Source organism: Myotis yumanensis, unplaced genomic scaffold (genome assembly GCF_028538775.1).
Source record: "Myotis yumanensis isolate MYYU_CA2020_CCGP unplaced genomic scaffold, mMyoYum1.0.hap1 SCAF_23, whole genome shotgun sequence".
Taxonomy (NCBI): Eukaryota; Metazoa; Chordata; class Mammalia; order Chiroptera; family Vespertilionidae; genus Myotis; species Myotis yumanensis.
The window spans coordinates 11149945-11164668 of NW_027223774.1; the positions used below are offsets into that span (position 1 = coordinate 11149945).

Below are 14724 nucleotides of genomic sequence, written 5' to 3' on the forward strand. Positions count from 1 at the left end.
TATGAGCAGAAGTGAAGTGAGGCTGAAGCATTTAATTGCTGGAATGAGACCCTCCAGAGGTCTCTCTCCCTCTGCACTTAGCATCATTCAAAAGAGGGGGCGAGAGGGGGGGCTGCTTGTCAGCTGGGTCCCTGAGTGAGGACAATGAAGAGCAGAGGCCCGAGGACAAATATCATGGGTTAGAAAGAAATCTTTGCTCTTTTAAGTCACTGAAATTTTAACCTGGCCTAATGTAGAGAAAAAAAATTTAGCTAAAGAAATGATAGTAAGCCCTGGCCAGTGTGCTAAGTGGTGAGAGCATAGGCTCACGCACCAAAGGGTTGAGGGTTCAATTCCCGGCCCTGGTTGGGGCTCATGCGGGAAACAACCAACTGACGTGTCTCTCTCACATTGATGTTTCGCGTTCTTTCTATCCCCCTCCCTCCTGTTCATTCTCTCTAAAAAGCAATGAAAAAAGTATCCTCTAGAGAGGGTTAATTAAAAAAAAAGAAACAAAATAATGATAGTCATTATTACAGTTGTGGTTTTAAAAAAATAGTCTAAAAAGGAACTTTGTTCTTTTTATGTAGTCTCAAAAATGAAAACCTATGAGTTCTCCATCATACATGATCCAAGGGAGCCACAGGGATCTGTAGGTCTGTTACCCACCAGCTCACTAATGGCTTCCTGTCCTGGGGATTAGACTGGTCTGCATTTACTCCTGCAGCACACTCTACCTGGTAATAGAGGAAACACATCTTCCTCAAGTTTCTCAGCAGAGTAATATCCACACACAAGATATGGGTACCAGAGCACATGGCTCTAACTGACATGCTAATAAAATCAGAGGGAGACAGAAATAGCCGGCTAATGGAGAGAAGGCAGGAAGGCATCTAAGCACATCCTCCTCACTAAACCCTCAAGCCACTCCCAAGACAAGAGACAAGATCGGGTTACCTTTAAACAAAAGCAGCAATTTCCCAACCAGTAAGAAGTTCTCATCATAGGCCAAAAAAAAAAAAAAAAAAGGGGGGGGGATGGATTTCAGAATGCTAAATTTATTACAGTTAGAAGACTGTACTTAGTTTTAAAGTGGTAGAATAAAAACGACTTTACCCCTTATCCTTTGGAGAACCACACAAAAGCAGCCAGGAGAATTTCTTGAATCAGAAACATCCTATCTTTGACAAAACCAGAGACATCTGTGACCTCAAACCCCAATATGTGATGAGTAAGAACTGCTAAATGCTATAAAGGTCAAATAGGGTGTTTTGGGAAAGAATGAAAGAGAATGGCTGTTGGTATAGATGTCAGACAAAACGTGCGAGTCCATTTCTACAAAGTAAATGTTTCACTCCAAGGGGAGAACACCAGCAACCCATTGTTCAAAACAGTGGGAACTGGCTCAGGGACTGGTGACTGAGGCTTCCTCTGGATCAGCCTGGCATGAAGAATAATACACACAAGTCAATCCTACAGGAAGCAGTCTATCAAGGAGGTAGGGTGACAGAGAGAGACTGCCGGGGTATTACAATGGCCAACGCCACATGTCTGAGGACAAGAAAGGCTAGTAGCACCATTCACACATGGAATATTTTAGGAAAACTTCTGCTAAGCTAGCCTCTCACCAAAAAAATTTTCTGCAAATTCTAAGACTAGAAAGGAATCACCTTATTCAAAGATGAATGACAGTTTTAAAAGGATGCAGTACATATTGAACTATACATTTATTTATTTTATTATTTTTTGCCATTTTGGTCCAGTTTATTATATAATCTAAGTTAGGAAAATTGGTATTCACAGATAAGTAATCTTTGTCCATTAAAATGACATTAGACTTGTTTCTGTAGGTTAAATAATAAAAAGTAACTCACATTGATTTGTACAATAAAAATGAACTTTTCATCCATTTCTATTGCCCACTCTAATTACTGAGGAAATTTCTATTCTTCAAAAGATACTACAAAGACTCTTAAAAATCAAGATTCAGATAAGGGGAAGATTTTTCAACATTTAGAATCAAAGTATTCTGATCCAGAATACAAAGAGAACTACTTCAAAATGACAAGGAGAAAAACACACAATCTATTAGAAAAATGAACAATCTATTAGACTCTTCACAAAAAAGCTATATTAAAACACCCAATAAGCATATGAAAAGCTACTCAGCTGCTTTAGTGTCTAGGAAAATACAAAATACACGCAAGCTGCAATTAAAAAAAACAAACCCTCACAATATCAGTGTTGGTAAGAATGTAGAGTAATAGTAATCTCATACTTCTGGAGTATAAATTGTTATGACCATTTTGGAAAATTATTTGTTGTTATCCAATAATGTTGAATAGACACATATCTTACATATCACTTCGAGGTATAGTATATAGCCAACAAGAATACTGCATAAAAAATTGCATGACAAGTTAAGAGACAGTAGAAAAAAGGGAGAAAGGCTTTTATATGTGCCTTTAGAATGCTTTTTCCCTCATTTTAAACATGGATCTTCCACTTTCAATTTGCACAGGAACCTGCAAATTATGTAGCCAACCTTCACCTGGAGTCTTTTGTTCAGTGTTATGTGAAATGCATCTATAGTGTAGCGTGTGTATAGCTAAGGTTTGTTCATTTCCATTGCCATAAAGTATATTCCATTGTATAAATGCACTATTCATTGATTTACTGTTTTTGACATTTGACTTGCTCATTTTAGCTCTTATAGAAGGAATCACTATGAACATTCTTATATTATATTTATCTTTCGATGGACTATACATTTAAATTTTGTGGTACATTTAAATTTAATGTTCAACATTTCCAGGAAGACTACCAGCAAAGAGGGAAGGTACAAGAAAAACCCAACTGCAAAGAACAGTCACCAAAAATGCTGCCATGTAGTAAATGAAAATATATTCCCATGAATTAAAAACAAATGACAAGTGCAATCCCCTCTATGAAACAAAATGTGCAAAGCAGAGACGTGATCACTTAGAAATGATATTAAATGACAAAAGTAGATAAAACATTTAGGAGCTCAGAGAAATAAAAGAGAAAAATGGTATTTTTTCCATTATAGGAAAAAACACACACAACACTACATGGAAAAAGACAAGACACTGCTGAAAACCCAGTAAGAGACATGCAGAACCGAAGTTAGGATGACTGGAATGTACAGATGAAAGGGCTCACACCATGTTCCAGGAAAAACATGTCCTGGTAGACTTATTAACTTAAAAGAAACCTTTGGGGCATTTAGGCAAAACACTGACTGTTCTCAGATGTCTAAAATTCACAGTCCATGCTAAAAGACATCAGAATTGTGCCCATAACAACCTCGAGGAAAGAAAGGCTAACCCAATAAATTCACATCCGGCCAAAAAGCCATTTGACTAACACTTGAACATTTTTTATTTATTTTTAAAAAAAATAAATTCCACCCTCCTTCTGAAGAATGGCTTTTTAAAAAATATATATATTTTATTGATTTTTTACAGAGAGGAAGGGAGAGGGATAGAGAGTTTGAAACATCAATGAGAGACAAACATTGATCAGCTGCTTCCTGCACACCTCCCACTGAGGATGTGCCTGCAACCAAGGTACATGCCCTTGACTGGAATCGAACCTGGGACCCCACAGGCCAATGCTCTATCCACTGAGCCAAACCGATCAGGGCTAACACTTGAACATTTAAGAGGAAAAATCTCTACAGAGTAACCATGCTTATGAATACCGGGTAAAAACTATTAGCAGAGTATTCAGCAGCACATCCTAGCTAATAAAGAGGGAATATGCAAATTGACCATCACACCATCACAAAAGATGGCGGCGCCCACAGCTGAGATGGAGTTTCTGTAACACAAGATGCTGCACCCACAGCAGAGGCTGAGTTCCCATAACGAGCCGTAACGAGCAATCAGCAGGCACCCGAGGCTGCGTGGCGCTGGGCCGGGACAGGGGACCTGAGGCTGCACCCCCGGCCTCGGCACAGGGCCAGGGATCTGAGGCCATGCCCCCTGCCTAGTGGGGCTTGACGGGGGACCTCAAGGTGCGCTCCCCGTCCCGGTGCTGGGCCGGGGGACCTCAGGCTGCTCCCCCCGCCCTGGGGGACCTGAGGCTGCATCCCCCCCACCAGGCGGGGCTTGATGGGGGCCCTGAGGCTGTGCCCCACATCCAGTGGGGATTGATGGGGGATCTCAGGCCGTGCCCCCCACCCTGGCACTGGGGAACTCAGGCTGTGCTGCTCACCCTGGCACTGGGCCGAGGGACCTCAGGCCGCGCCCCCCCGCCCTGGCACTGGGCCGGGGGACTTGAGGGTGCACTGGGGGACCTGTGGCTGTGCCCCCCGCCCGGCAGGGCTTGACAAGGGTGGGGCCGGCCAGGTTTGGATCTCGCCCAATGGAGCTGGGGCTGGCTGGGTCTGGGTCTCGCACAATTTTGAGGTGCCGCGGGTGGGTGTAGACTTGACTCTGGGTCCTGCAGCGTGCCCCAGACTCTGACAGGAGAAAGATTTTTGTATATATTTTACTAATTTTCTTTTATCTCTGACACTTCTATTATAAAGAGCAAATAGCAATATTAAAATATTTCCTGTAATTAATCCCCTTTTAATGTGCACAAATTTCATGCACCAGGCCACTAGTTTAAAAATAATACTCTATGACCAAGTGATCTGTTTTTATTCACAACACTTGTGACAGCAAATGTGTGTGGGTTTTTCCCTCACATCAACCAGTTCTCCAATGTTCTGAATAGCAGCTGGGTGTTCAATTCAATTCAATTCTGACACTAACTATCTGGAGTTAGGACAGAACTTACAGGTTAGGGCAGTGATGGCGAACCTTTTGAGCTCGGCATGTCAGCATTTTGAAAAACCCTAACTTAACTCTGGTGCTGTGTCACATACAGAAATTTTTTGATATTTGCTACCATAGTAAAACAAAGATTTATATTTTTGATATTTATTTTATATATTTAGATGCCATTTAACAAAGAAAAATCAACCAAAAAAATGAGTTCGCATGTCATCTCACTGGGTTAGGGGCTCAGATCACAAGACTGGCCTCAATTCAGATGCCAGTCACAAGTCCCAGCCTCCTGTACTTCTTCTGACTGATAGACTAGAAGTCGGGGGTTCCCGCACTTCTCTTCAGGAACACATTTTAATTACTATTACTTCCGGTTTATTATAAAGCTTAAAACTCAGAAACAGCCAAATGGAAGAGATGCTAGGGCAAGGTACTGGGGAAGAGGCATGGAGCTTCCATGTCCTCTCCAAGTGTGCCACCCTCCCAGCATCTCAACCAGGAACTCTTTTGAACACCAACATTTAGGTGTTTTTGTTTTTTTTAAAATATGGAACACTTCAGGAATTTGCATGTCATCCTTGTGCAGGGGCTATGCTAATCTTCTCTGTATCGTTCCAATATTAGTGTACGTGCTGCCAAGGCAAACACAATTTAGGGGTTTTAATGGAGGTCTCATTACCCAGGCATGGCTGTTAAATCACGTGGCCACTGGTGTTTGAGCTCAGTCTTCAGCCTCTTGTCCCTTCTGTTAGGTTGGAGGCGGAACTAAAAGTTCCAATTCTCGAATCATCATGCCTTAGGTCCCAGTGACCAGCCCCGATCCTGAAGCTATCTAGAGGCCCCCAGTAACCAGTCATCTCGTTAGCTTACATAATTCTCATCACCTGCCCTGGCTGGTCTGGGTCAGTGGTCAGAGCACCGGCCTGCACACTGAAGGGTCATGGTTTGATTCATAGTTAAGGGCACGTACCTGGGTTTCATGTTAGATCCTGGCCTGGTAAGGGCTTGTGCAGGAGGCAACCAACTGGTATCTCTCTCTGCCCGCCCCTCTTCCTTTCATTCTCTAAAAAAATCAATGAAGTAAATATCCTTGGGTGAGGATTAACAACAACAACAACAAAAACAAAACACACACACACACACACACACACACACACAACAAAACTCACCACCTCAGAGATTCCAAGGGTTTTAGGAACTCTGTGCCTGAACATGGGGAGGAAGACCAAATATCTATTTCCCATTATACCACAGCAAGTATGGTTTATTACACGACTGCTAGGGTGGGTCAATAGTAGAAAATTAGTAATTTAATGTATACTTATATAGATAAAAAAATTATGATGGCATCTTCATAAAAGCTCAAAAGATATTTGATATTATTTAACTCCATTCTTGATAAAACAAAAATAATTCTTAGTAAAAAAGGATAAATAAATCCTTAAAATGAAAATACTATATTTATCTCCTCCCCAAAGCTAATAAGAAGCAAGATAAGAAGTTCCACTATTACTAGCATTATTTACTATTGCCCTGGAGGTACTATTAAGCAATATAAAGAATCCAGAGAAAAAAATACCAGAAAATAAAGATGAGGAAAAGGAAGTAAGCAATAATTATTTACAAATGTTAAAAACTATTTATCTAAATTTAAAAACCCAAGAAACTCTGTATCTTGACTATGGTGATGGTTATACAACTATATTCATTTGTCAAAACTCACCGAGTGTACACTTAAAATTAGTAAAACTGGTGGTTCAGTGTAGTTCTGCAAATGGATGGATGGGTGGTTCACTATCTAGATTCTAGATAAATGAAATTAGAGGGTTCAGAAAGACACCCCAATACATAAAGGAAGTTGGTATATAAGTGGCTTTCAGATTAGTGGCAGGAAGACAAATCATGCAATAAACACTGTTGTCACAAGTGAAATAATGTTGCATCTTCCACAGAATAAATTACAGATAAAAATAAAGCCATAAAAGTCCTAGGAAAAAAACTATGGGAGACTTTCATAAATAATCTTGGAGTGGGGTAACCCTTTCTAAATATATCAAAAGTCCAGAAGCCAAAAGAAATAATGGAAAATTCAACTGTAAAAACAAACAAAGGAATAAATTCTATATGGAAGAAAGGTTATAAATAAAGTCAAGCAACAAACTAAGCTATGTGAAACTTACGTACAGACAAGGGAGCTTGTAGTTTAGGGGACTGGGATAAAAGGCTAAGAGGGGAGACATACTTTTCCACTGCATACTGTTCTGAATTTTTAACAAACACATGATTAAAAATAAAATAGTGGGTGGGCTTGTATTTTGTCTGAAGTCATCTTTCCTACTACTTTGGAGTCAATAAGTATTCTCTTTTGTGAAATAAGTTTAAAAATATATATATATATTTCAATTAATGTCCTTGTGTGGCAGAACAAAAGCTGGCACTCCTCTGTCACCCCCAAAATGCTAAGGGTAACTGTAGTGGCCTACTAAAATCAAAGTCTACGAGGCCCATAGTGCAGGTCAAGATTAAACTGACAACCTTTTAACAGACAAGATATGCAAGAATAAGACCAAAGTTATGATAATCCAGCTCCTGATCTGGGAAAGCATGGCTGTCAATCACCTCTAATCTTTTTTTCTTTTTAAATATATTTTTATTGATTTCAGAGAGGAAGGGAGAGGAAGAGAGAGACAGAAACATCAATGATGAGAGGAAATCATTGATTGGCTGCCTCCTGCACACCCTGCACTGGAGACCGAGCCCACAACCCGGGCATGTGCCCTTGACTGGAATTGAACCTGGGACTCTTCAGTCTGCAGACTGATGCTCCATCCACAGAGCCAAACCAGCTAGGACATCACCTCTAATCTTTATAGCATTATTAGTCCTCCCTCGCAGGATTGTTGTCAAGACTAGATGAGGAACAGCACCTAAGACATACCTATTCAAGAGTAGCTGAAGGCCTTACTTCTACTTTTCAAATTATGAGACCAACATACCGCAAGACAATTATAGCTGCAAAAAAGTTTTATAATTTACATTTCCATGTGTCTGTCTTTTGATCTTTAATATCACTCATCCCATAGCAAACATAGATAAGGCATGTGATCTTTGCTCTGCATTGAAGAAATTAAGGAGCCCTGGCTGGTGTGGTTCAGTTGGTTAAGCATCGTCCCAGGCACTGAGAGGTCCCCGGTTTGATTCCCAGTCAGGGCACATGCCTGGGTTGCGGGCTCGGTGGGGATGTGCAGGAGGCAGCCAATCGATGTTTCTTTCTCTCTCCCTCTCCCTTCCTTTCTCTTCTAAAATCAATTAAAAAAACTTTTTTTTTTTTTTTTTAAAAAAAAGAAATGGCTGAAACCGGTTTGGCTCAGTGGATAGAGCGTCGGCCTGCGGACTGAAAGGTCCCAGGTTCGATTCCGGTCAAGGGCATGTATCTGGGTTGCGGGCACATCTGGGAGATGTGCAGGAGGCAGCTGATCGATGTTTCTCTCTCATCGATGTTTCTAACTCTCTATCTCTCTCCCTTCCTCTCTGTAAAAAATCAATAAAATATATAAAAAAAAAAAAAAAGAAAAGAAAAGAAATGAAGGATATGAGAGATAAATTGGCTCTGTTCTCAGTCTCGTTTGAACACAGGCAAATCCTTCCTCTTATACCTATTTCCCCATTCTCATTTCCTAACTTCGAAGGGCAGGGATCATGTCCTATAATTGTCTTCTGGACTACTGAAGATGCTCAGTAAACATCCTCATTGCCTGAGTCAGATGTTCAGGTGTCTGCATTAATCACTGTGCCACCACAGCAAATGGTCATCATGCCCAACTTCACAAACGTGAATAACTGAAAAAAACCCATTTGGATGCACAAATCATCTAATAGCTTAGCCATACATTAATAGTTCAAAATAGACTTTTAAAAAAAGATGAAAAGGACAGTACCATCTGACTAGCAATGTTAGAAGGTTTGCTTTAAGAATAGCTAAGAATCATTTGTAATTAGTTTGCTGAGAGCAAGTATTTTTCAAATGCTTTGAAGTAGCTGGTTGCCCTAGCCCAGTGGTCGGCAAACTGCGGCTCGCGAGCCACACGCGGCTCTTTGGCCCCTTGAGTGTGGCTCTTCCACAAAATACCACGTGCGGGCGCGCATGTACAGTGCGACTGAAACTTCGTGGCCCATGCGCAGAAGTCGGTATTTTGTGGAAGAGCCACACTCAAGGGGCCAAAGAGCCACATGTGGCTTGCGAGCCGCAGTTTGCCAACCACTGCCCTAGCCAGTTTGGCTCAGTGGATACAGTGGAATGAAGGGTCCTGAGTTTGATTCCAGTCAAGGGCACGTACAGGCTCGATCCCCGGCCCTGGTCAGGGTGCGTGCAGAAGGCAACCAATCGATGTGTCTCTCTCACATTTTTCTCTCTGTCTTTCCCTCTCTCTTCCACTCTCTCTTAAAAAAAAAAAAAAAAAAATCAATGAGAAAATATCAAAAGAGGATTAAAAAAGAAAGAAAGTAGTAGTTGGTTAAATCTAGAAGGACATATGGACATGTCAATATATTGTTTTTGTCATCATCCACTTTAACAGACGAGGAAACTGAGGCTTAGCTAGAGTAAGTCACTTGCCCAATATCACAGAGCTAATGAGGCTGCAGAACTAGCCTGGCATCCAAGCAGACTGACCCCAGTGGATTGATTGTTCTTCACAGCTTTGCTGAATTCTCTCACTTGGGAAACAATGCTTATAACTGGGTGGCAGGATTAAGGCTCCTTTTTACTTTCTTCTTCATATCTTTCAAGAAGAAAAGTATGTCAATAATACAGCAATTTCCATTTTGTAAAACAGACACGCATTTTTTTCTTAAATGGCTTAAGGGGTTTCTTGCTTATATTATTTAAATGCTGCGTAAGTCCTTCCCTTCAAAGATTACTGAAGCTAAAGCTTCCTTTCCCCAAATACAGGAAATATGAAGTAGCGATATTCAGATTAGAGCGATATTGTTGGCCTTCCATAACTGCTGCCAAGAAGGCAGTTGAAAGGCTAGCTGTGTGTGGGCACGGGACGACTCCTCTGGCGCTCTGTCTCTCACGGTGAGGATGGAATGAAAATCATGCTTATCAAGAGCTTAGGACGAGGCCTCCTAAATGTTAATTATCCTCATCATTATTGTTGTTAAAACAGCTACTACCACATTCCTTCCATCCGATGAGGTACATCTCAGCCCATTTTTCCAAACGAGGCTAACTGATCATTAATACCTATACTTACTGTGCTGCCCACAACCCCTTTCCCAGTAGCTGTTATCACAAAGATGGGGGCCACTTAGAACCAAGGGGCTTCTTAGAATCAAGAATTGCTATATTTAGTTCAATTCAGGCTAGGTGTTTCCACTTTATTTTTCTACCTCTAGACCTAGTGATATTAAAACACCAACAACAAATACGTAACCCACATTTTTCAAGGCTCAGGAAAGTTTTCAATTAAGATTTGAGGTCCTTCACTCCCTTCACCCGTTATAGGAAGAATATGTGGAGAGCCCAGCCCAGGAAGTGAAATACCTCCTTATAGTTTGAGTTTCTACAGAAGCCTCTCTTGCTGCCATGGCCCAAATGCCGGCTCCTGACAACCACAACAGAAGAAGGAGTTTTTCTGTTGTGGCTTTTGAAACACAAAAAATAGATCACAAAACAGAAACACTGATTGTAGTTCCAGTTATCAGGAGCTCTGGACTACATACTACAAAGGTCTTATTTCAACCAAATTGCAGCTTACATGAAAAGATAAATTGTGTTTGTTGTTTAAAAAAACAAAACACACACAAAAAGCTTTTGGGAGGCCACTAAATTTAAATAGCCAAAGGTTTCTAGCCAAGAGTGAAAGAACGTAACTGGGGTGAAATCACAAGGCCTTGCATCTCTGTTTGAAAAAGTGGGACTGAATTGCCTGATACCCAAGTCATCTTACATTTCAAACAAATAAACCACCTGAGAGCCAGGTACTACACAAAAGAGTGATCTTATCTTTTTAGACCAGGATTCTCAAGTGTTAGTCTTCCACGTCTTCTTCCATCAGTCTCAGTCCTTTTGACTCTGTTGCCTCAATTCCCATTCCTACTGACCCAATTGTTCTGTTCTGGTCATGTGAACACAAAGATACCTGAACGAGGTATCTGAAGAGCCAGGTCCCATGGGGACACATAAATGCAGAAAGGCTCAGACCCCACCTTAAGGATCTCAGTTCTGATGCCCACAACAGGCACCTTGCCATCTGTATTTATTTGCTGGGGTTGCCATGACAAAATACCATAGACTGGGTGGCTTGAACAACAGAAATTTATTTTCTCAAATTTCTAGAGGCTGGGAAGTCCAAAATCAAGGTGCTGGCCAATTTGGTTTCTGGTGAGAGCTGTTCTTTTTTAATTAAAAAAAATTTTTTTTTTCTTTATTAAGGTATTACTCATGTGTCCTTATCGCCCCATTGCCCCCCCTTCCCCACTCATGCCCTCACCCCCCTGTTGTCTGTGTCCATTGGTTAGGCTTATATGCATGCATACAAGTCCTTTGGTTGATCTCTCCTCCTTACCCCCACCCTCCCCTAGAGAGCTCTGTTCTTTTAAGGACACTAATTCTATCAGATCATGGCCCCACCCTTATGACCTCATTTAACCCCAATACAAGTGAAAAAATGCTATAGTAGAGGCATGTCAACAGTGGGAAACCTCTCAGCTGGTTTCGCTCAGTGGTTGAGCATAGACCCCATGAACCAAGAGGTTACTGGTTTGATTCCTGGTCAGGCTACATGCGCCCAGGTTGCTGGCTGGATTCCCAGAAAGGGGCATGCAGGAATCAGCCAATTGATGTTTCTTTCTCTCATAGATGTTTCTATATCTCTCTATCCCTCTTCCTTCCTCTCTCTCTAAAATCAATAAATTTTTTTTTTTAAAGAGGGATTTGTCAGATGAGATGGGAAAACTACATGTGAGGCAGTAAGAACAGTGATGAGCAAAGACTGGGAGGCATGAAGCTGAAAAGTATAAAGAAAGATGAGGTTTGCCCTGGCCGGGTGGCTCAGTTAGTTGGAATGTCCTGTACACCAAAAGGATGTGGGTTCGATTTCCAGTCAGGGCATATACATAGATTTCGGGTTCAAACCCCCGATCAGGGCACGTATGGGAGGGCAACTAATTAATGTTTCTCTCTCACATTGATGTCCCCCCCCCCCCACTCTAAGTATCAATAAAAACATATGTTCGGGTGAGGATTACAAAAGAAAGATGAGGCTTGAAAGGCCAGCCAGTACTGCGCGCTGACACCCTGCTTACCGTTTTTGGCATTCTCCCAGTTTTGGCTCATCTGCTCACCATGCTGATTTATACCCCTCCATCCTTTCAGTTCTAAACCAATGGTCTAACAGTGGTTGGCAAACTGTGGCCCGGCAAACCGAGGCTTGCGAGCCACATGTGGCTCTTGGGCCCCTCGAGTGTGGCTCTTCCACAAAATACCAGCTCTTCCACAAAATACCGACTTCTGCGCATGGGCCACAAAGTTTCAATCGCACTGTACGTGCGTACCTGCACGTGGTATTTTGTGGAAGAGCCACACTCAAGGGGCCAAAGAGCCGCATGTGGCTCACGAGCCGAGGTTTGCCAACCACGGGTCTAGGTAAACCCATGCCAACAATATGGGAAACTGGGTATATATCCAGAGAAACGAAGGGCAGAATGGAGGAAGATTTGCAAAAAGGCAGCTAGATCAAGGGCATTCAAGTCCTCACGGGTCAAGACTGTTTTCCACACAATGGCCAGTAATTTTATTAAACAAAGGCCAAATATGGTCCCTCCATTCATAACCCCTTCATTGGCTTCTAACTTCTCTCTGAGTAAAAGCCAAGGTTTCACCAAGAATGTTCTAGTCTCGGGAATTTTAGACTCACTGTTCTGTTCTCTGTCTGGAAAGTTCTTTCCCAGGAAATGGCATGGCTCCCTCTCTCATTTCCTTCAGGCCTCCAGCCCTCCTTATCTAAAACTTCAACACCCCAGACATTTCACATCCACTATCCTGCTTCATTTATTCCTCCAGAACAGTGATCACTGAGATTCTTCCTTTTTGTTTTATTAATCCTCACCCCAGGATATTTTTTTCCATTGCTTTTTAGAGAGAGCAGAAGGGAGGGAGGGAGGGAGGGGGAGAGAGAGAGAGAGAGAGAGAGAGAGAAACACCAATGTGGGGAGATACATCAATTGGTTGCCTCCTGCACGTGCCCCGATCAGGGGTCAAACCTGCAACCTAGGTACGTGACCTTGACCAGGAGTCGAACCTGTGACCCTTTGGTGCATGGGTTGATACTCTAATCACTGAACAACACCAACCAGGCATCACTGAGATTCTTTATATCTGACCTGGCACTCAATATCTATGTGCTGAATCAATGACAGCATCCTTATGGTTCTAGGCCCTTCAGTCCTCTGCCCTCTGGAACTAGGCAGAGAAATAAATGCACAAAGGACTACTTATCTAAAGAGTGAGAGATAGCTTGGAGATAGCTCTGTGGCAAAAAAAACATTCCCAAGTCTTTAACACAGGCTGAGTAAGCATGGAGAAGATCTAAAACAACAGGAAACAAAGATCTCTGACAGTAAGGAGTGAACTGTCTAAATAGGGATTTAAAACCAACCCATGAGATAATCAGAGGACAGGCAAGATATTAATGCTGAAAATTTCGCCTTGAAATAATAAGCTCCCTCCCCTTTTCTGAGTGTTTACTATGTGCCCGGCATAATCAGGCACACGATCTCATTCAATCTCATAGTGCTAATAAGGTGGCTGCCACCAGTAGCTGTGTCTTACAGAGGAAAGCAGTTTAGCTGAGAGAAGTAGCAGAGCTGGGATTTTAAATGGAAGGTCACCGGTTCCAGAGTCCATGCTTGAACCCACCCTGCTCTAGGCCCCGAAGGAACTCAGGAAGGGGAGTGTGAGCCACTCTCCCGAAGGGAGAAGCCTGGGCTGGACCTTGGAGGAGAGCTCGGGCCTCTGCACAGGGGAGGAGGACAAAGCCCAGTGGCCAGGAGGGCTTGGCAGATGGGGGCCCCAGCAAGTTGAGAGGCCCAACTCGAGTGGAAGATGCATCTGAGACAGTGCCAAGAATGGTAACAGCAGCAAATGCTAACTGATCACTTAGAACCTGCTAAGTACTATTATAAGGTCTTTAACATGCTGAGTCATCTCAATGGCTAAAAGCACTATCTTTATTTTCATTTGACAGTCAAGGAAACTGAGTCACAGAGAGGTTAAACATTTGTTCGGAAGCAGCAGAGCGAAGATCTGAACCCAGGCAGTTTGGCTCCAGGTTCATCCTGAATAGATTATTCAGTGGCAAGAAAATAAGGGTGGCAGGCCACCAAAACATATGTAATATGCAGTGGTACGTGCACAGGCGCACGGTCGCCACAGGCACGGGGCAAAAGTCCTCACTTGGCTTCTCCAAGGCCGTCCCACGTTACCAGTAACACTTGCACTCTGTCCTCTCCCCATCCCCACCTCCTGCTTTCATCTGCCCTGATGTGTTTGTTGCCTGGCTGTCTCCCAAAGGCCTCTGATCTAATGGCGAGCATTTTTCCCTAAAGATGTTACCCTCAATTAGTGGTGAAATTTAAATCTGCCACGCAGAAAGCACTCTGCTCACTTACCCAGGCAAATGAGCTAAACCAGAAGGAAGGTCACAGCTCTAAGTATTCTGTCAAAGGCCATTTTTATAGAGGGCTTCCATTTGCAGAGGAGCCCAGGGCCACCTCTGACCTGCAAACAATGCAGACAAGCTGATCTGCAGCCACAGCCGTAAGTCATGGCTGCAGGGCTTGGAGATCACCCTCAGAGATATGGGAGTAAGAGCCTGCTTCTGGGCTCTGCCTCATTTTTCCTCCCCTCCAAATGCCCGCAGGGCTTAACCTTTCATTTTGG

The 14724-nt window shown here is 42.6% G+C and overlaps 1 protein-coding gene and 1 non-coding gene across 2 annotated transcripts in view; both read right to left on the bottom strand.

Annotated features, from left to right (window-relative positions):
- ARHGAP35 (Rho GTPase activating protein 35) overlaps positions 1-14724 on the bottom strand; it is a 131920-nt gene that overhangs the window by 34895 nt on the left and 82301 nt on the right. The window lies entirely within an intron of this gene.
- On the bottom strand, positions 5320-5426 carry LOC139000408 (U6 spliceosomal RNA). Its single transcript, XR_011469584.1, has one exon. It is a non-coding gene; the product is annotated as a U6 spliceosomal RNA (small nuclear RNA).